The following is a 21,659-nucleotide window of genomic DNA, read 5'->3' as shown; positions in this document are numbered from 1 at the left end:
TGGATAAGGTTTTAAGAGATGCCTTTAAGGAAGCTCAATATACAAACGCTTCTCCAGGGCAATTTCTCTTCATTTCCAAGGGACTCCTGAACAAGCCAGACTGAAATCAATGGCGGTTGTGCAGCCACAATGATTATGGGACTGAGTCTTCATTAGCTAACAAGGAGAAAGAAAACAGAAAAAGAAAGAGAAAAAAACCATAAAAAATGAAAGCCAAGAATAAGAATAATTAAAAAAAACTTGCTCACATTATCACAATGACATTACAATGACATTAAGGACACAATGACATTCAGGAGATAAATGACATTACACCGACATTAGTATTGGAGATGCAGCTCCCGATGGCATCGACTCATCACCAGCAACCCTTCTGACCACTAGGGGCAAGAGGCATAGAGATAGCCAGAGCATGAGCATTCCCCCACTCAACCATGCTTTCTCTTCTATTGATTCCCCTTTGTTAGACTAATAGTCTCAGGTTTCATTATCTCATCTGAAAGAGACTTCCTTCTTCTCCTTCTCCTCTTCCTGTATGTAGCTAGCAGCAAGGCATATAGGTCTTAATCTATCTCCTTAATGGGTTTCCTAAATACACTATTGGGAACCTTAACTCCATGTCTCCAGACAATATTTATTAGCAGTGCTCCCTTACCTGTGCTCTCCCACTCTAGCTGGGGCAGATAAAGAAATCTCCCCTACCGAGCTCTCTAACAATTAGGGAGATAGATATGTAGAAACAAAAAGCCAGGCAGAGTGTGTGTGTGTGTGTGTGTGTGTGTGTAGACACAGAGAGAGGATGCTTATTTTGAAGGTGGGGCTGTAAGCTCTTTGGTCCAGGGTCCAAAATTACTTAGCTGAACCCCTGGCTATACGAGGCTCTCCTAGGTTCAGTCTTGCAGATAAGACCCAGGGAGAACAGGGCACAAGGCTACACAACACATCAACATAGGAGGTTGGCTAGTCCCTGTGTTCCTGTTCCCCCTGTACTCAGGTACCTGCACCTATTTTGTAAAGCACCTAAACAGGGATTAGAGCTCATCAGAAAGCAAATTAAGCAAACCAAACATTGCCAAAAGTCACAGACAAGACAAGTCTGTGAAGATGAACATTTGCAAACAGAGCAGAACAAGAACATGTGAACCTATCATTCAGCCCTAAGGCATGGCATATAAAATGGCTGTCCAGCACCAGCACACAGTAGGCAGGGATAACTAAGCTACAGTGCCCCAAAACATCTCTAAATGAGAGACACAGCCATGAGCCAAAAAGGTAATATGTGCATGTGAGAAGGAGACATGCACACTGCTAGATGTTTGCTTGCTGCTTCTACAACAAACACTCTTGCTGCCAAAGGGGCAAGACACGGTTCAGCTGAAAAAGCAGCTTTTCTTTTCAGCAGTGGGAATGAACCACACAAATAAAGTTGAAACTACACACTTGGTTTTAAAATCACAGCTATAGTGTTGTGCTCATACGTGCATGTTATCTGAGCAAATTGCCAATGGAGATGGTTCCATGGGGAGGGGGAGGGGGGAATCTGAAGACAACAACGTTTGCTTTCATTACCATTTGTCAACACACTATTGAACAACACTGCCCTGTCTTGTCTCCCAGCTCTTTGCTTTACCTTTTGTTGATATGCATGAATGTGAGTCATACACCATGTACACATTTCCTATGCAGCAGCATTAAGGAAGCCTGCCTTGCTGTGTCATGTGGTGACGCTGATATGTCAAGTGTATTTTAATTGTGCACTGTACCAAAATAAAATGAGGGGCAGCCTGAGGCATCATTCATTCATTCATTCATTTCCTCATGCGATTGAAAGAGTTCTTGTTAATCCTCTTTTTAAATATTACTAGTACACCTAATCCAGTGGGAAACTATTGTTTTTTGATGTTAAGAGAATTTCCTTTGCCTGCACATGAGCAAAGTAAACAAACATTTCCCAATTGCCTCACTTTTACTTGTACTGAGGTAATATAAATCGCTGAGGCAATTTTCAAAAATAAATCCCAGGTGATAAAACAATAACACATTTTCCTCAATCTTATAATCACCAAGTGAGATATGAAAAGAATTTGGGCATTTGTAAACATGTGAACACCTGCTCATATGTTCATGAAGCACAGCTGCTTTCTATAATAATAGTAACTGTTACTGCTGCTATTCCATATAGGGACAAATGTGTTTCCTGATCCTGATTTACAGGAACTACACAAGAGGTTTTAAAACTAAAATTAAGCTTCAAGAAAAGAATTGTTGTTTTCCAAATATAAGTATTTTAGATCTTTTGAGACATATAGGATATCCTATTTGGCTCAAGAACAGATATAAAAAGTATATACATTTTAGAATATCTGAAGCACTTGTTAAGGTGGCAGTTTTCACTGTATGTGCGTAATTCACATTTGCCCCTGAAGAGCTCCCCTCAGAGCAATAATTGGGCAGATGGGTTCAGAGAACCCGAGCCACCAGTTCCTGAGAGCCCTTCCCCCTTCCCTCTTTTCTTCAGTCTCTCCCTTGCTCCAAGTGAGGGAGAGAATGAAGCAGGGGCATGGCTATAGTTGAGTGAAAGGGTTCAAAGAACATGGGCCCCCAGCTCCTGAGGGCCGTCCAGTTCCATCCCTCCCTATTTTGTTCATTATCTCCCTCACTCTGGGGGGCTGCCAGAGAGAGGTATGAACACGGGCCCCCTCTCCCCTAGCTATGCCCCTGGAATGAAGGAAACACACAGCCAGCAAGAAAGACAGCTGGGAGCTCAGGTTGGCCCATTCAGATGCTGGCCATGCCCTCTGTATGTAACATGCATGCAGGAGGCATGACTAGCACCTGGAAAGGCCAGCCAGGCCATTTCTGAGCCAACAATGAAATAGGCTCAGAGCGAGGGAGAGAATGAAGAAAACATTCCGTTCACTTCATTTTTAGCTGGGAAATGAACTCTGAGGGCCATGCAGGCCCTTTCAGAGGCTGGTCGTGCACCCTGTATATGACATTACATATAGGGGTAGTGGCTGATGTGCATGAGGTGCCACCAAGGAGAAAAGTGAACATGAGCCCCCTCTCGCCTCACTATGCACCTGGCTTCTGTGGAAGCACAGGATTTGCCATTCAGTTCAGTGGAAGGGGAAGCCCCATGCACACAAAGGAATGCACACACCACTGCTACTTCCACTGAAATAAATAGGGAAGCCCATATGTGCAAGACCTCTGCATATGCATAACATAAAATGTGCAGCCCCAGGTAATAGCTAGCTTTTCTTTTCTTTTCTTTTCAGCTGCAGCTATATCTCTTTTAGAAAACTAGATCCTGAGGCGCTTTAAGTGCATTGTCTTCTTTGTGATGTGTATCATTTTGGTCAAACCACCACAAAAGAAGATGAGAGAGCCATGGTTATGAATAAAATGGCTTCCACATCAAAAATTATTACATGGTTCTAATTTATTCAGTGGGACTTGCCCAATAGACATTCCTGGTAGATTGTATCCATAGTTAAGGAAGGAGAGTTAATTACAAACATATGTATTCTGGATGTTTTCCGTTGTTAGAAACCATGAAAACATCACTGCATATCTGTTTTTCCTTTAGATGTCTGGTACTAAAAGACCTTCATGATGCTAAAAAAAAATGACACGTGCAATGCAGCATTGCCATATGTCAGATGTTTATGAGTTGTATTATATCTGATCTTTTTTAAAGCCCAGTGGTCCTTGAATTATGCAATGTCATGATCTCACATTTCTTTTGAAATATCTGTAGTCAGCTTGAAAACATTAACCAAACAAGAGCTGCAACAGTTTATACACAATGAGCAAATGTAATATTTCCGTAGCATTATTTTAAAGCCACTGTCGTATTTCAACAGCCTCATTGCCTATCTTTTGTTCAAAACGATTCGAAATCCCCTAAATTGATAGCAAAAAAATATACTGTCCTTTTGGCTGGATTTCTTTTTAAATTTAGAACAAATAAAAGACATGTAATGTTTTAAAATATATAAAAATATAAATATATCAGAATAGACACTCATTATAACTTTAGGAGCACTTAAAATCTATTTTTGGTTTACCTAGCTTCTTTATTTAACCAAACAGAAACAGTATCTAATTGCCATTTTAAAAGGCATTAGGTTTTTGTTTTGTTTTTTGCTTTTCCACCAGCATTCAATATCTCTGGATATACTAATATAAGGCAAAATTGTGAGTTCCAATAACTATTATGGTTTCTAAATTCTAATGATAAGAATGATGCACAGTAGTTCTTAATTTACAAAAGACAACTATCCTATCTTGTATAGATAAAGTCCACTGAATTCCACTGAGATAATGTCATTAACCACCAGTATAAATAGTCTGGGTTGTATGTTGTAATATGATAATGTGAAAGCCCAAAAGAAATCATTCCCAGGCTACATCAGAAAAGCTACTAAATCAACAACTGGGACAGACAATGACAGTGTGAATTAAGAGAGCAGAGCTTCAAAATGCTTTACTTAAAATAGAACAGATTTATAGTGTGACAGACAAGAATAAAAATCATCATTCATGTTTTACTTCCATATGAACTACCGAAGGATAATGGTTTGGATCCAGGGAAGCCCATGTGGGCATGCTAATCACATATGGGGAGCAAGAGCCCCTCATACCACATGGGGTCCTGATTTTGGACCTACCATCCTTCAGGGAGGCTTTTCAGAGGATTGCTACCAGAAGAGAAAAGGTAAATATGACTGCAACTGTCAGGCCTTGGCCAAACTCCAAGGCAGGCCAAGGCCTGGTAAAGGGTCTGATTCCGAAACAGGCGGGCAATGATCAAAGGGGCCAGAGGCAGCATTTGGTCAAGTTGGGCTGGGATTTAGTACTGGTGGGCAATGATCAAAGGGGCCAGAGGCAGCATTTGGTCAAGGTAGGCTGGGATTTAGTACTGGATCAGATAGACAAGGATCAAAGGCCAGGAGGCAGATGTCATGATTGAGGACAGGCTGCTTTTTAGATAGTGAGAAAGACTCCTCATCTACTTTTGAGTGACCCAAGGACTAATGAAAGAATCTTGCAATAGAAATGGCTCTGCCTTGCCTAGAACTGCTCGAAAGGATGATCTCAAAGCAAAACTAGACTATTCAGAAGATAGCAAAAGTTGGTTTCCAGGAGAACGAGATATAGTCAGTCAGTCCATCTTTATTACAGTCTTTTACCAATATCAAAACATCTAAAACAAATGTAAAATTTAAACATAGCCATATTAACATATCCGTACACTGGATCTAACTGTCAGCGAGCAGAACGCATCGAACCTGTATTGCAAAACAACAGAATTTCACAACTGTGTGTGTGACAGATGATTCACATCTGTTAACAAATATTTGACATAGAATTCGTCCGATCGTCCTGGCAGGTTATGTAAAACAAGGTCAATTCATCTTCGCCTAAGACGTACATGTAAGACACACTGCAGGAGTACATGTGCAATTGACTCAACCTCCTCAGAGTTACAGGGGCAATATCTCTGCTCAATTGGAATTCTGCTATATCTGCCAGCCAGTAGTTCGAAGGGATGGCATTCAAACGGGACCTCAAGAAAGCCCATCTATGTTTAGGAAAGATGAAGAGGAATAAATAATCTGCTGGGCAAGTACTCATCCCTCCATTGAGCAGGTGGAATTACCTAGATGTCCTTGACAGGTCATTCTGAAACTCATTATCTCAGATCCTTGTTTAATAACTTATTTGGCCCTAACCAATCCCACAGAGAGAATTGCCTCAAGCGAAAGACCATAGGTACAGAATTTCCTAACACAATTCTCCCACCAACTCGAGCAGTACCTATCCAATAATAACAAGGGAAGGAGACCAGAGGGCATTAAGTTGATTCTTGCCCTGTTTATTAGTATTAAATACGAAGCTCTGGCCTCTTTCAAGATAATACCTGCTTCCAGTCTCAGAGTGTCATTAGAAATACATTTGGGGGTCAAAAATAATGTTCTTAAGAACCTGGCTTGTACCCACTCCAGGAGGGAATAGTTAACATAGGATTCCATCTGTGCCCCATATAACATTTGAGCCATCGACTTCACCTTGAATAAGTTGATGACAGCTGGAATGAACATCCCTCCTCTCCACCTATGGAAGTTGAGAGTTGCTGATGCACTTCTCTGTGCCTGAGCAACAACATATCTAATTTGAGGGTGGGGGTGCACGCGTGCGTGCACCACACTTGTCTAGTCTAGCCTTACCACTTGAACAAAGGTCTCAGAAATAAAAGTTGGACAACTGACCGCAGAAGGTAATGGATGCACTAGATTCCGGAAAACTGTGACTTCATTGCAGTTGACATTTGAAACCAAACCAACTGCGTCAACCAAACCTAAACTAATTCTTCTATACACAAGATATGCTCGTCTTTACGTAAAAAGCAATAATGTCTTCATTTTTCTTAAACTCAAACAAGTTTTTAATGTGTTCATTATTACCATATGACTGATGCAGCAACAATGGCATGCAAGGTCAAGCCAATTAAATGCAGAATTAATGCCAGAAGCTAGAAATTCAGATATTTTGTGCACTTGTGCAGCAATGTAAGTTTTGCTCTCTTAATTATTCACTGTCACTGTCTATTGCTATCTAGACTGTATGTTTTCTAATCAGAAGAGGAAGGGGCTACTCACTCTGCATGATTTGTTTCTGAAGAACCTCCAAAGGACACTCAGCTTGTTCCTCAAAAAGCCGTTGTATGATGTGTCTGTTATTAAATACAAGATAATCACATTTTTAATAGGCATATCTTTGCATTCTTTGTACACTACGAAGGAGGCAACCTTCAAGAAGAGTAGCTGTGTTCACTGGTAGTAGCAAAAGGCAGAGAGGTACTGCAGCATCTGCGATATGAGCTGGTTTATTATGGCTGGTATTATCATGGGCAACATAACCAATATATTTACTGCAGCATTAAGCATAAGTACTGAACAATTTATGCAGCATTAAATGTGAGCACAATATGAAACCAAATAAGGCAATTGTTTTTTCAGTAATGAACCAGAGCATCAACCCCAGAGTCTTTTTGGACTAGGGTTGATCCTTGCTGCATGTGCCATAGTAGAAACTGCCTCTAAGCATGTACAGAGTATTTTTAAACTTTCCACACCTACAGAAAACCCTGGCACTTCTCTCATCAAAATTAATAATTGGAGAAAGCAATTAAAGCTTTTAAATTTTCAGATATTTAGTCTGGACATTTTAAGAAATTGTCTTTATCCAAATAACACCCATTACAGAGGAAAAAACAACTCAGTCTTAAGTGTGTTTCTTGATTGTACAGTTTCATACTGTAGGTGGGGCTCACACAACTGAAAGCCCCGCCCCATCTCTCTCTCTATATATATATAACCTGCACAGAGGAAACTAGCATGTCAGGGAGAACACTAGTATAGAATACATCTCCCTGACATCCAGTTTTCCATATGCACGCATTATCTTTGTTAATGGAAGTCGTACAGGCAAGTAACAGGCTTACTGGCTAATCCATAGATTGTCAGAGACAGGCATGAGTGATTACTATAGCAAACTAGCAAGGTGTGCCACAGGCATAAACCTAGTTCCTACACACACACACACCCCTGTGTTGATATAAGTACAAAATTAAAAATTAGTAATCATACCAAATGTTCATAAAATACACTGCTACTTGTATTTCTCTTTTTACATTCAACATCAAGCCTTGTTGTAAATCTTTCTCTTCTCTGCTGAAATCTCTTCCCACCCTGCATGGAAACCTCGCACCCATGAAAAAAGCCGGTAAGATGGCTGGCCAGCCACTCACTCAAGCCAACAATTACAGTCTTACAATGAGTTTCACAGAACAATTATGATCTTTGGAAACACATTCTTCTTGCTAGATTTTTGATGGTGATTATTTCTCTATCTCACCTTTGTCCTTTCTATAAAGGTAAAACAAGAGTTCCTACTTCATGGGCTCTGCTCTCTGTCACTTACAATTTTAGGTAAAGGTAATGTGTGCCATCAAGTCAATTTCATCTCCTGGCGCCCACAGAGCCCTGTGGTTTTCTTTGGTAGAATACAGGTGGGGTTACCATTGCCTCTTCCCGTGCAGTATGAGATGATGCCTTTCAGCATCTTTCTATATCACTGCTGCCCGATAAAGTATCAGCAGGGATTCAAACCGACAACCTTCTGCTTGTTAGTCAAGCATTTCCCCGCTGCGCCACTTAAGGTGGACCACTTACAATTTTATGGCCCTCATTTCCACTGTCAACTGAACAATATGGGTCCTTTTACATTCCACAGCAAACTTTTTCTGTGCTTTAGATAGCTGTTTTAGAATTTTTATATTATATTAATATTAGCAGAGGTTTCAATTTTCTTCTTTTAAAGAATTTTCATTACTCTTGTATTTCACATGGTTTATGGAAAGCAAGGGAAACACCAACTTTATGTTGTTTCTGCAACCCTCCATTCACACTATAGGCCTGTTTAGACATGATGCTGTACATGAGTATAGGTGCCTGTACTGTTGCAGAGAAATTACTTATCTTCTATAAGTAATTGAACAGGAAGCAACTTTAACTGAGAAACAAGAGTTTGATATTTATTACTAACTAAAGCATAGGCTGAGAAAACAATAAACAGAATAACAGTCTTATGCAGAGAGAGGGAGACCTCTCAGTTTGAATTCAGGATAGCAAGTAAGGAGCAGACAAACAAATCCAGACTTCTCCCCCAAGCCAGTGCAATGATACATTCAAATAAACAAGCATGTCCTATACAAAGAACAAAGACAATGCTATAACAAATCTCAGCATGTACATACATACATGTTTTGTGTGAATGACTGAAAACATGTTCATTGTAAAAGCACACCTGGGTACAGGCCTCTTCAATTGCAGGGTACAGATAGGAAGTGTACTACTGTATGTGCATTGAACATAATATATGAAAAACTGTATGTGTGTACAGATCTATATATGTGCACACTGTACATAGAATGTAGATGCATTGGGGATTATGACGGTCTCGCGGTAGCAAGTGTGAATTGTCCCCTTTGCTAACTTGTCTTGGTTTTCATTTGGATCAATAACTACTGGTTCATGTGAGCACTGAGTAAGATATTCCCCTCAGGGGATGGGCCATAAGTCAGTGATAGATCACCTGTTTTGCATGCAGAAGGCCCTGGGTTCAATCTCTGGTATCTCCAGGAGCTTTTTCAGACAGCAGGCTTTACCACAAGTTTTCTGCAAGGCTTTACTGCATGTTTGGGGCATAACAGATATTCTGACACAAAAAGTTCATTGTTTTGTTACCCCGGACATAAATCAGACTAGGTTCCAATACAGAGGGGGAAACCCAAATCATGTGTGAAGTGCTCTCTGAAATATCGCACGGACTTCAGGGTAAATCTGGCCGATATGTGAACGCGCACCCACCCTCCCAAAGTAAAGTCACAGTAAAGTCGCTGTCATTACAAATTTGCCCTAAGTGATGTAACACTGTTTGCCAACTTAAAAACTCAGATCCCACAAGTTCATTGGAAAATCTGAGGAAGAACTTACCTTAAACAAACTTCCCATCACTCCTGTTTATTTTCAAAAGCTCCTCCCACTCTTTTTTCCATACTGTTGACACTCCTATATCAAGTTTTTGTTTGGTGGGAACATGACTTATTGAACACAAGGGCACTATACTGCTGTAGACTTTTGCACAGAAATATTTCTGCTCACCAAGTTTCTCATGCCTTAATGTTCCAAGGACAAGAAAGGTGTAACCATTCCAAACAAAACAGTCAGCTGAAAAGGAATTTGTTTATTCTTGAAAATATATTCAGCATTTTGTGACTATTCCACTTCAGACATGTAGAAGTTCCAGTTTTCATGCAATGCCACAAACATCCCTGTAGGTGTTGGCTACTATGGAAGGCAATTTTTAGAAACAACTATGTTCTTTATTTTGAAAAGTGGAAAACTAATAGAGCTTTTCTGTTGCTTTTGCTGAATTTTGAATATATGGAGAAGAGGTTCTGGCAGGCTCTTCTTGTCATCTCCGCCACTTTCAAGGCTGGCAAGGGTGCTAGACAATAAAAAGAAACTGCCAGCAAGCAGCCTCCTCTCTTTAACCTTGCATGCCAAGCCGTTCAAAGATTGGGTGGGATCATCCCCAAGTGGCCTTTTAAAATTTTTGAATCCACGAAGGGCACCACATGAGGATAAAAAGCTGCCCACAGCCTCCTCCCCCAAACACTTTGCAAAAGTGTGGGAGCATCACCACCACCCCTTTGCAAAGCTCTAGAAACTCTAGAAAGTCTTGCAAAGACAAACGCACCCCATGAGAAGGGAGAAGCAGTGCACTCCCCCTGTCCTGCCAGTTTGAAGCCTACTCTGGGAAGAGCAGAAGCAACTTCAGGAGGTGAACAAACTTTTCTAAACAGAAAAACATCTAGCCTTTACCACCTTTAAACATCTAGCCTTTCCGCCCTTCAAACTAACTAAGAGGAGGAGGCGAAATTTTGAGGGGCTGGTTTCTCTTTAAGGGAAAAGTCCTAGTCTGTGTGTGTGCTATTTGACAGGGCTAGCAAACTCCAGTGTTTTTGTTTGTCCTTGCCTGGAGCGGGTGGAGTCAGCTAGAGCTGTGGGAGGACCCAGATTCCTTTGATCCACATCCTGTGTCTCTGTTTGAAGCCTACTCTCTACATAAGAGGTGAAGGCCTGAGAGCATAATGAACAGAGCATAGCAGACAGGGATAGCAAACAGGACGTTGGAGTTTAGCAGAAAGTGTGTGGGGGAACCTGCAACAAGCCCCTGGGATCACAAGGAGCCCAGTGAAGAAGAGAAGGTAATGGGGAATCCCTCATATAATTACTGATCTCTCCCTCATATTCTTGAGAAAGTCTGCTTGGACAGTTAAATAGCTGACCATTACAGCTGAGACCTATCCTTCTAATAAACTATCTCTAAATACTATAAACAGCCAACAAAACTAGTATGAAGAAAGAAAGTCAGCAGGGGAGGGGGCACTTCCCAGTGTATTGCACAGAGTGCCACAGGTATGACTATTTGCTCCATGGACAGAAGTCATAGGTGTGTGCTTGGTGCAAGGAGCTCCAGGCTCTCAGGGAACACGTTCGTTCCCTCAAGACCAGGGTGGCAGATCTGGAGAGGCTTAGAGCGACAGAGAGGCATGTGGCCGAGACCTTCAGGGACGTGGTACAGGCATCCCACTCCAGGGCTGATAGCTCCTCTGCTGTCAGGGAGAATGAAGGTCTCAGGGAAGGAGGACATCTGTCTGAGGAAGAGGGAAATGCTCTTTAGAGGGGACCCATTCCATGGAAGATGAGTCCATATCCTCTCACACAGGTGATATTCCTCTGGGGGTGGTGAGGGCCTTGTAGTGGGCGATTCGATCATTAGAGGTATAGAGAGATGGGTTTGTGACCCATGTGTTGACTGCACTTGCCTGCCTGGTGCGAAGGTTGCACAGCATCTAGATAGGCTCTTAGACAGTGCTGGGGAGGAGACAGCAGCACCAACGATGTGGGGAAATGTAGTCTGGAAGTCCTGGAAGCCAAATTTAGGCTGATAGGTGGTGTATTGAAGTCTAGGACCCCCAAGGTAGCATTCTCAGAAATGCTACCTGTTCCAAGTGCAGGTAAAGTGAGACAGCCAGAGCTGAGGGGTTTCAATGGTGGATGAGACATTGGTGCCGGGAGGAGGGGTTTAGATTTGTTAGGCACTGGGAAACATTTTGGAGCAAGCAAGGCCTGTACAAAAGGGACTGCTGGCGCTTAAAATCAAAAGGTTTGCAGAGCAGCTTTTAAAATGACATTTGGGGAATAGCCACAGGAGCTGGACATTATCAGGTTCAGCAAATGCCATTCTTTAAAGTGTGAGGGTGCAAAGGATTCAGATAAAACAAAAGGGGACAGAGCAGAACCACATAAAGAGCAGACAGAAGCCTGTACCAGCTGGTCAAAGAGTCAAAAGAAAGATAGCATACACCAGGTAAGAGATTCTGAGTATAGGTGCTTATATGCCAATGCCAGAAGCCTCCGAGCCAAGATGCTTGAGTGAGCTGGAGTTCCGCATACATGTGGGAAGAGAATCACCAAGGAAGGCTAACACAGACACTTTGAATTTCGGAAGAGGAAACCTCTCCAAAATGAGGAGTATGGTGAAAAGAAAGCTGAAAGGGAAGATCAGGAGAGTCACTTCGCTCCAGAATGCATGGAGTTTACTCAAAACCACAATACTAGAAGCCCAGTTAGACTGTATACCCAAAAGGAGGGAAGGCAGCACTAAGTCCAGGAGGATGACAGCATGGATAACAGGTAACATCAAGGAAGCCATATGAGGGAAGAAAACTTCCAAAACTGGAAGGCCTGTCCAAATGAAGAGAACAGAAAGAAACACAAACTCTGGCAAAAGAAATGCAAGGTGACAATAAGGGAGGCAAAAAGAGAGTTTAACTTCTTTAAATACTTCTTTAAAAACTTCTTTAAAAACTTCTTTAAATACATCAGATGCAGGAAACTTGCCAGGGAGGTGGTTGGACCCTTGAACAATGAAGAAGTGAAGGGGATTATTAAGGAGCATATGGAGGTTGCAGAGAAGCTAAATGAGTTATTTGTGCCCATCTTCTAGGAGTGTGCATGGACTTGAACCAGACCAGGACAGTTCAGTCCAGCACCCCTTTGAACCCCCACCCCCTGGTTAGGTTCGGCCTGGGAGGGGGGAGGTTTCGGGATTTTTATTTTATTTTATTTTTAAAAATTAAAAAATTACCTTATCCCCTTCATGGGAGTTCTTGGAGGTAGCGGGGTGGGGGATCCACGGAGGCTTCCCCTCCCACCCCCAGTGTTGCTTAGCCCTCTTTGCTCTGAGGAGCAGGAAGTAGTGGCTGCATCCAGCATGGTGGCTTTTCATGGAACCTGTCATCCCATCTCGCAACACACCAGTGTGTCCTGTGAGAATCACTGGTTGAAAGCTATAGCTACCGAAGCACGAGGCTAATTTTGAATGCCCCCTAAATTTGCCAGCAACATGTTGGCCCCTGCTAACTTGACAAAGAGGCACCTTTTAACATGGTGATTCTCTTTATTTAGCAGGGGGAGAGTAACTGGCCCTATCCATGCCTAGCACAGTACCTTCAGTGACTGTTGCTGGTGTCTGTCTTATGTTTCTTTTTAGACTGTGAGCCCTTTGGGGACAGGGATCCATCTTATTTATTTATTATTTCTCTGTGTAAACCACCCTGAGCCATTTTTGGAATGGCGGTATAGAAATTGAATGAATGAATGAATATTAAATAAATAAATAAATAAATGTTGAGTGAATAAATATTAGATAGATAGATAGATTATACATACATACATACATACATACATACATACATACATGTTCTGCCGACGACATCCACCCCTTTATTCCTACTGGATACTGCAAGAAGCACATCATGTTGTTCCTTCACTGTGTAGATTTCTGGTATTTCTTCAAAACCTTCAAAATAAATTATTCTAGTTTGGCCAAAAAGTTATTATTTTGCTTAGAAGTCGTGTGTTCCATGAGAAAAATGCCCATTAAAATTAGGACAAAAAGCCCACATGAAATAATTGTAACAAAAACAAAGCAAGCAAGCAAAAAGGATTCATATGGAAGAAGACAATAGCCCTGATAATTGCTGTTGGTTCTGCAGAAAGAGAATTACTCCCCACTCCCAAAAAAATCCAGATAAAGCTTTGCTTTACTATATTTTGACTTTTAACAATACTTATGAACATTTTATATTGATTTGGCTGTAAATGGATGTAGACACAAAAAACAGGAAATAAAAAACCCCACCCGTTGCTAAGATTTATCTCTTGCTTTAAATTCGTATTCACGTCGTCTTACAAAACACACATTCATATCTCTGTTTTTCAGCTGTACTGCATAACCATAACCAACAGAAAAGACAGTTTAAACAAATGCAATCCCACAACATAGATTATAGGCGCTCTAACCAAACAGTGCAGGCGCAGCCATTGGCAAATGAAGCAAAATCTCTCTCAGTTGTGCTCTCTCTGGGCCAACCTACCAGCTACATGAAGCCCATTATCAGCACCTACAAGCTTACAGTATATTTCACTCACTAATTACCCTGATCTGGATGTGACTATGACAAGATGCGAGGGTCTTTAACCCTGTGCCTCCATTATAGTCATGATCCTCTTACTTCTCCCAACCCTGCAGCTGTTAGTGGCCCCAGATGGTAATGGACATAGATACACAAATTACAGTCCTTCCAAAAACAGCAGCAGAGCATGCTTCTTACACAGCCCCAGTAGGCATCTCCGAATCATCAAGTATAGGAAACGCCATCCTTGGCCTTGTGGTTTTACTGTTTTAAAAGTTCAAATCCCCACTGCTACTATATTGGGCAGCAGCGATATAGGAAGATGCTGAAAGGCATCATCTCATACTGCATGGGAAGAGGCAGTGGTAAACTCCTGTATTTGACCAAAGAAACCCACAGGGCTCTGTGGGTGCCAGCAGTCGAAATCGACTTGACGGCACACTTTACCTTAGTGACAATACTGAGGTTGAAATGTGCAGAATTACCAAACAAGAAAGTATTCCTGCTAAGAGTGAACAAGCCCTACTACCAGTTATGTGATCTTTTGTCAGGAGATCAGTGCTCAGGGTCTCATTGGGGTGAAGGCTGCATGGCTTCATTAAGAGGTTCTAGCAGCAGAGCTGAACTCTGGCTAGCACCTCTGGCGCAAATTAAACTGCAGAAAAATACAGTTCCTAAAGCAACATTAGACATCAGAGAATAATAAAAACACAATGTAGACATTAAACCTGATAATAATTTTGAGAAAATGGACACATCATAATGTTTTAAGGGTGGAATTTTCCATAAGTAATTTCTTTCATGTCTTTACCTTAAAGGAATGTGTTAGCAGGTCTTGCATAGTTGTGTAAATAGACCAAAATCCAGGGAGTTTAAAATAACGTCCTTGGAATAGTTGCTGTGCTGCTGCTATATTCCCTTTCATAGGCAGCAAACTTAAAAGGAAGCAGAATATCCATGTTGGAAATGCATCAAATATTAGTTCTGAAAATATAGGTCTGCAAATCAGCAGAAGAGCGAACAGGCTATTCTACAATGTAAGTAGAGGGGTTTTTTCCCCACTTATAATTCAGCACCAGTTACTTTTGGAATGTTTATTTTCTCAAAGATTGATATTTTCCCCTTTAGTGTCTGCTTTCTACTTGTCACTCATAATATTATTATTGAATAAATGTGCCAGTACTTTCCATTATGTTTGGGCAATCCCAGTGCATTTAGGGACAAAAAGTCCCTTTATTTTTATTTGAAACACATCATTGACACAAAACATTGCTCTGTGAATCACCCTTTTGTTTTAAGAGTATTATGATTAGGAGATGCTAACAAAATAGAATGAATAGGAAGTACTATGATTTCTTTTTTAGAAGGACTGGCAGATATCTGACCCACTGCAGGCAAAGGGAAAGTGTGAATGTCTTTTGGGAATCAGTGCATTATTAGGTTCATACTCCATATATCAACATTATGAGCCCAGATCTAACATTCCATGCAGATTGCCTAAGTAGTTTGGGAGCTTAATCCATCCAATTTGAAGGGAATAAGAAGCCTAAATGGAGTAGTTAATAGTCTAAAATAAATAAATAAATAAATAAATAGTATTTTTTTTTGAAATATCAGCTCTAGTCTACTGAATTAATAGGTTATTGTTAGGCTTGATGAGTGGTTACACACATGAAGCTTGGCTTTGGTTTAAATTGGTCAATAAAGTGATTAGAAAACCTGAAATGTCTGAATAACTAGGGATTACTGACATATTTCAGAGCCTTTATTTTCAGTAAAGCTGTATGGCTTTACTGAATTTACTCCATTTCTGCCTTCTATCCAGAGTATAATGGCACAAGTGATGCATACTGGATGTATACTGGAAAACCACCAAATGACATTTATTATAATATACTGAAGGTTTAAGAATTAGGGCCGGTTCTGACAATACATCTGAGCTGGCTCTGCCCGCCACACTGCTAGGGATGTTCATCATGAACATGTCCTATTTCCCCTCCCGGTGCTCCGTTCTCCTTCTTCTAACTGGGAAAGGAAGTTGTCTGAACCATCCCATCACATACAATCTACATTACATTAATAAAGTATTTAGATCATGTGTGATGAGGTGGTTTGGATGACCCGTTAAAAAGAAGGGGAAACGAAGCCAGAATAGTGAGTGGAATGTGCTGTGCTCATCACTAATCATGTAGTGGATTGAATTAGCTTGGACATATTATCCAAAATGGCTCTTAGGTTTTGCCTAAAGGTAGACACAACTTTTGGGTTCTACTCTGGTTGTGGTTCAGCGGAACTGCTACCCATGTCTAGGCAAAACAAAATGCCAGTCTTGAAGTTGCTAAGTTCTGCATTCATGCCAGTTCTGCATTTTAAACTTCTCTAATCTATCAGGCTGCAGACACTCCAGAGGCTCTTCACATGCTTCCACAATTTTAACTGAAATGTGCTGGATTCCGGAAAGATCCCAGCATGGTTCCACCCTATTTGGAACTGCAACCTGTTCCCTGCCATTGAAAAGCAAAATCCTGGTACCACAGTAAACAGCCTCTACAAACCATTTCTACATGTGAGTCCAGGTCCAGGATCAGGTGTCAGCATGACAGCACATCTGCTGATGGGCCCACTACTGATCCCTGACCTACACTATGGCCTTTATTTAGTGGTAGTGGTGCAACTGTCTCAGAGCTCAGGAGGTGATCCATCAAGAGTAGGTTGCCAAGGGCCCCATGAAGTCTGTGTGTGTGCCCCAAAGAGTCCCTCAAGTTTCAGGTTTGTCATGATGCAACACAGAGGATTACTGTTTTTTAAAAAAGCCTAAATTGCTAAACATGTGGTTTTCTTGAATTCAGCCTGTCTTTCGTTATGTCTTTCCTCTTTGTGTCACATAACTAACTGATATTTTTATCGCTCGCTTCAAACAGAAGAAACAACTTGCTATCAAGATCAAATATCAACCAGCTATTCAAGATCTAAGGTATGGTTCTCATTCTTGTGGGAAATTATTCAGAGATTTGTCTTTTTAAAGCTTTCCAGAGCTATTTTAGAGATTTGCTTTACTTTTCACATTAATAAATGTAAAGGAATCATGCCATAGGCAATCTATGAATCTGAACTGAGTAGTATTTTATTTTAGCCTTTAATACAACTTTTAACTTTCATCTCTACCCATCTGCTAAACTAAAAACAATTTGATTTGATTTGATATATCCAAGGATTAGGGTAAATTAGTCCAATAGAAAAGTGTGAAGAATGGCTTTCACAACAAATCAAAGATCCTAGGAACAATAGAGAGTGCTGTAATAAAGATAATTGAAGTGCTTTTTACATATTATTTATTACCTTTACCAAATTTTAAGCATTTTTATAGCAATAATAGCCTTACATCCTCCAAGTAGCAATATAGATGAGACAGGACAAATTATTATTTTTTAAACCAAAACACTGAGCAAGATAATGTACCCTCTTTGTTGAATATTCCTTGCACTGCTCCTGCGTCCTAGCATTCTGCACAATCTTCTACCCGAATCTGTGGAAATCCACTTGAAATCCTAACCTGTCCAGTGCTTGCCTTCATGAGACCAGTGTTCATCTAATCCAGCATTCCATATCCAACAGCAGCTCTGGAAAGCACATAAGCAGGCATGAAAGTAACACCAGACTGCCGTTCCCATATGCATGTCCCATTCATCTGGAATGCAAAGACATATGTTCATTCGGAAAAAGAACACTTCAAAAGAACAGTGAGATTCCATTTAGCTATCATAGCTAATTACTACTGGGCTGGCTCAGACGATACCTTCAGGATAATCTGACCTATCAGATGGAGGGCTTGTGTGCTAGCCTGTCATTCCCACACATCCAGAAAGAATGTGGCTTACATGTGTAATAAGCCTCAATCACAAAGTCAGCTTCCAGAAGAAATCTGGGAAATTGACTATATCACAAAGGCCTATGTTTGTTAGGGTTTATGTGCACACCCTGTATGTGCATGGTGGGGACAAGTGGAGGAGAAAGGGATGGCACCCTGGGCCTCGATGGGATGGGATGGATCAGCCCAAAATTAAGGTCTGAAATGGCCCATTGACAGACAAGTTCCATCTATTTCTCTAAACCTTTTAAAAGCAATTTAAACTAGTGGCATTTGCCATATCTGTGTCTACATTCATTTTAATAGAGGCAGTGCCAAGGAATGTGCAGCTGTGTGATCTGCTTCCACAGAAACCAAAGAATCAATTATTCCTCTAAGAAATCACTTGTCTGCAGCTTCTGTGAGTCTTTCCCACATATGAATATAATTCTGCTTCTGTCTGTCAGATGCAGCCCTGTCCCACCTGGCCTTTCACAATTGCCTACATTCTTTCTGTCGGCAATTCCAAGACCCTTGCAATGAGTTTAGCCAGTTGCCTAAAGAACCAGTCATATTCCATCAGGGCCAGCTCTGATTTGGAGCCCCTGCAGGGACAGTTTACTTTGGTGAGTGAGAAATCAATGGCAGCTTGGGCTATAGCAGCAGCAGCTACAACTCTTCTTGCTTGGCTGGCTGGGCTACCTCCTTCTCCTCAGGGGACTTACAGGTCCTCCTCTGCAGGCATGGACTGGTTCTCCCCACACCCTCCCTGGAATGGGCACAGAATGGCAGCAGGTCCCCTTTCAAACTGCCACTGTTGCTGCATATGCCCCCATGTACCAATGGGGTGGACAGAACTGCTGCCACTGAGGAATCAACAGCATTGGCTCTTACACCTTTCTTCCTCATCATCGGTCAATGGGCTCCCTCCCACTTTGCTTTCTCTAATTTAGTTCTCTCAGGGTGGATGTATATTTTGAATTTTGTTGTTTTAGATTTTTGTACACCCCTCTGGGGTCTAGGATGAAATGAGGTATATAAATAAAACAAACAAGGCAGTGCCAGTGTGGGTCTCTCAGCTATGAGACTGCTGCTTTATCCCAAAAATTTCTCTCTCTTTATCCCCAAAATTTCTCTCTGGGGGACATTTCCCAAATGGAAATGTCCCCCAGAGGTTAATCCAATTTATCCCCCGAGTAATCTAATTTACTAAAATGTGAATGAAGTAGAAGATTAATTACAAAACAAGGAACCTTGGTTCTAAGTGTCTGACTCTGATCATATCAACACATTTGCCTAGAGGACTCATCACAGTAGAATACACTGCAGGAACTAATAAGGCATACAGTACCTTGGTTATGCATCTCTGCCACTACCCAAAGTAGTTTTGTCCTCACTCAAAGAGACCGTTCAGATGTAACACCAAACCATGGTTTGACATTGAAAAAATGAATTGTGGGCTTATGCACTCTTGATTCCACCTATGTTGTCTCCTTGCATACCGGGATTAGAAACTTCTGGTCCCAGTTTACAGCAAATCATAATCTGCCTGCAACTCAGAATTGCAAGCAAGCATTATATGTATTGCAATAATCCAAAACAATGCAAAGAAAAATGATTCATAGAAACTAAAATAAACTAACTACATATCATTTTAAAAGGCACATGGACACACATGTGAGCATTTCCCTTAAACACTGCAGTATCAAAGGAGAAAAGTAATCCAGTTTTGTTAGAAATGAGTTCACTAAATCCTTCTTCCAGTTGCAAGATGAAATCGTGTTCCCATGGAGCAGAACTTGGCTCAGCCTGGTACATGCAAATTAAAGCAGTTCAAACAAACATTCTCATTGCCTATCAAAATTAAGCTATCTATTTCCATGGCCTGAGCATTATGGATATCGCAGAGGCATGCAACTGTTGTCATAGCACATGCTCTGTAGGCAGCGAAAAGGATAGGAAGCCAAAGCTAGCTACCTCTAAGCCTCCAGAAACATGGCAAGGGCCAAACATCACAGTCCTTCAAGGGCGTTGTTCTTGAAGAATTTAAGCAAGCTATCCAATACATTTCTTGAGCATGAAAGAAAATATAAGGTGGATATCTCTTGGAAGAGATATGAGACACTTGACCCATAAATGCATTTGTGGAGCCCTCAATAATTTTATCACACATAGATATTCTTATCAACTACATATATGTCCAGCCTGAACCATGTGCAAATGTTTGCTGAATAAGGCCAAAATGCCCACATTCTACATTGAAAATTAGATATGGCAGCCTCTGAAATATTTGCCATGCAGTTACAATGTTCATATTCATGATTCCTGAACTTTGCTAGTCTCCTTTGCTAGTCTCCGCTCCTTCAACATCCATCCAGCAAAAGATATAACACATTTTAATAAGCTCAACTAAAGCATTGTGTTCCCTAGACATCACCCTTTCCTATAAATATTCACCTTAATGTTAACTACCTTGTAATCTCAGTATTGAAGCTATTCCTATGATCAGTAGAAAGCGGGCTAAGGGAGTCTAACCCGCTTTCTACTGATCATGGGAACCACCAAGGCAGCTAGCCTGCCTAATTCCCCCTCCCCTTAAATGAGGTTAACGGAGCAAGCACTCTGTTAACTTCTTTTTTTTTTTTTTTTGCTTGTGTGCTGCTGCAGCGCACGGCAGCACCTGGATAGACCCCTAACCAGGTAGCTGCAGCCAGCCTCCCGGCCTCGGGGGTCTCTCCAGAATGCCCCATGCACTCACGCAGGGTATCCTGGAACTTCCAGGGGCCACACGGCCCCCGATCCCCGCAGCCCCCAATGGCCCCATGACAGAGCCGGTAGTCATATGGGCGACCAGCCATCCAGGGCTGCAGGCATGATTGTCTGCAGGGAGAGCAGGCTAAGCCCGCCCTCCCCGCAGACCCACCAGAAGTTCTTCTCACTGAATGTGAGAAGAGCTTCCTTGTATTCTTTTTTTTTTTTTTTAGTGATAACAAAAAACATAATAAAATTTTATATATGTATGTATGTACTGTATAATGGGGACGATGCAAGTCATTTAATGGTACTAGAGAAAGACATGCTGTTCTGGTAGCTCCAGGTCTTAACACTCACATCAGTTTTGGAGGATGAATACAACTGAAGGAAGCCCGGGCAGGTGCACAGCTGGGGGAGTCAGTCATGTGACTTGCCTCTGCCCCCCCCCAAGGCAGTGGGCCCCCAGACAACTGTCTCCCCTTGCCCTATTATAGTTACATCCCTGGTAGCTTCCTTGTATTCTTAAAATATTTAATCTTAGAATAAATGTTTTTTTAAATTTGAGAATTATTCAAATCTAAAAATAGTCAAAAGTTTTAAAAAGCACAAAACAACAACATTCCAATAACAACCAATGATTGAAACAATTGATTCAAACATTACAATGCAGAACATACAACATGGGTTATTTTGTTCTACTACCTGTCAAATTCTATTTTTCTACATACTCACCTCAGTCTGTGCCTATATGTTTTCCAGAAGCACTCCAAGGGTCAAGCTAAATACGAATTCCATGATTAGAGCCCCCAACATATTTTTCTTGTCCCAAAAGCAGCCATGGTGGGCAATTTGGATTGGGTATGATCTGGGTTATCTCTTTGCCCCCACATTAATTTTCCAATGCAAATAAACATCTTGTAGCTGCTATTAGTCATGGGG

The 21,659-nt window shown here is 41.3% G+C and overlaps 1 long non-coding RNA gene across 1 annotated transcript in view; it reads left to right on the top strand.

Moving 5' to 3' along the window:
- The window catches only part of LOC128326491 (uncharacterized), a 76,855-nt gene that overhangs the window by 34,854 nt on the left and 20,342 nt on the right, over nucleotides 1-21,659 (top strand). Inside the window, exon 3 of the long non-coding RNA XR_008308079.1 lies at nucleotides 17,041-17,093. This is a non-coding gene — a long non-coding RNA (uncharacterized LOC128326491). The remainder of the gene's footprint in view (nucleotides 1-17,040; nucleotides 17,094-21,659) is intronic.

Source organism: Hemicordylus capensis, chromosome 5 (assembly GCF_027244095.1).
Source record: "Hemicordylus capensis ecotype Gifberg chromosome 5, rHemCap1.1.pri, whole genome shotgun sequence".
NCBI classification, from domain to species: Eukaryota; Metazoa; Chordata; class Lepidosauria; order Squamata; family Cordylidae; genus Hemicordylus; species Hemicordylus capensis.
This window is presented reverse-complemented; position numbering and strand designations above follow the sequence as displayed.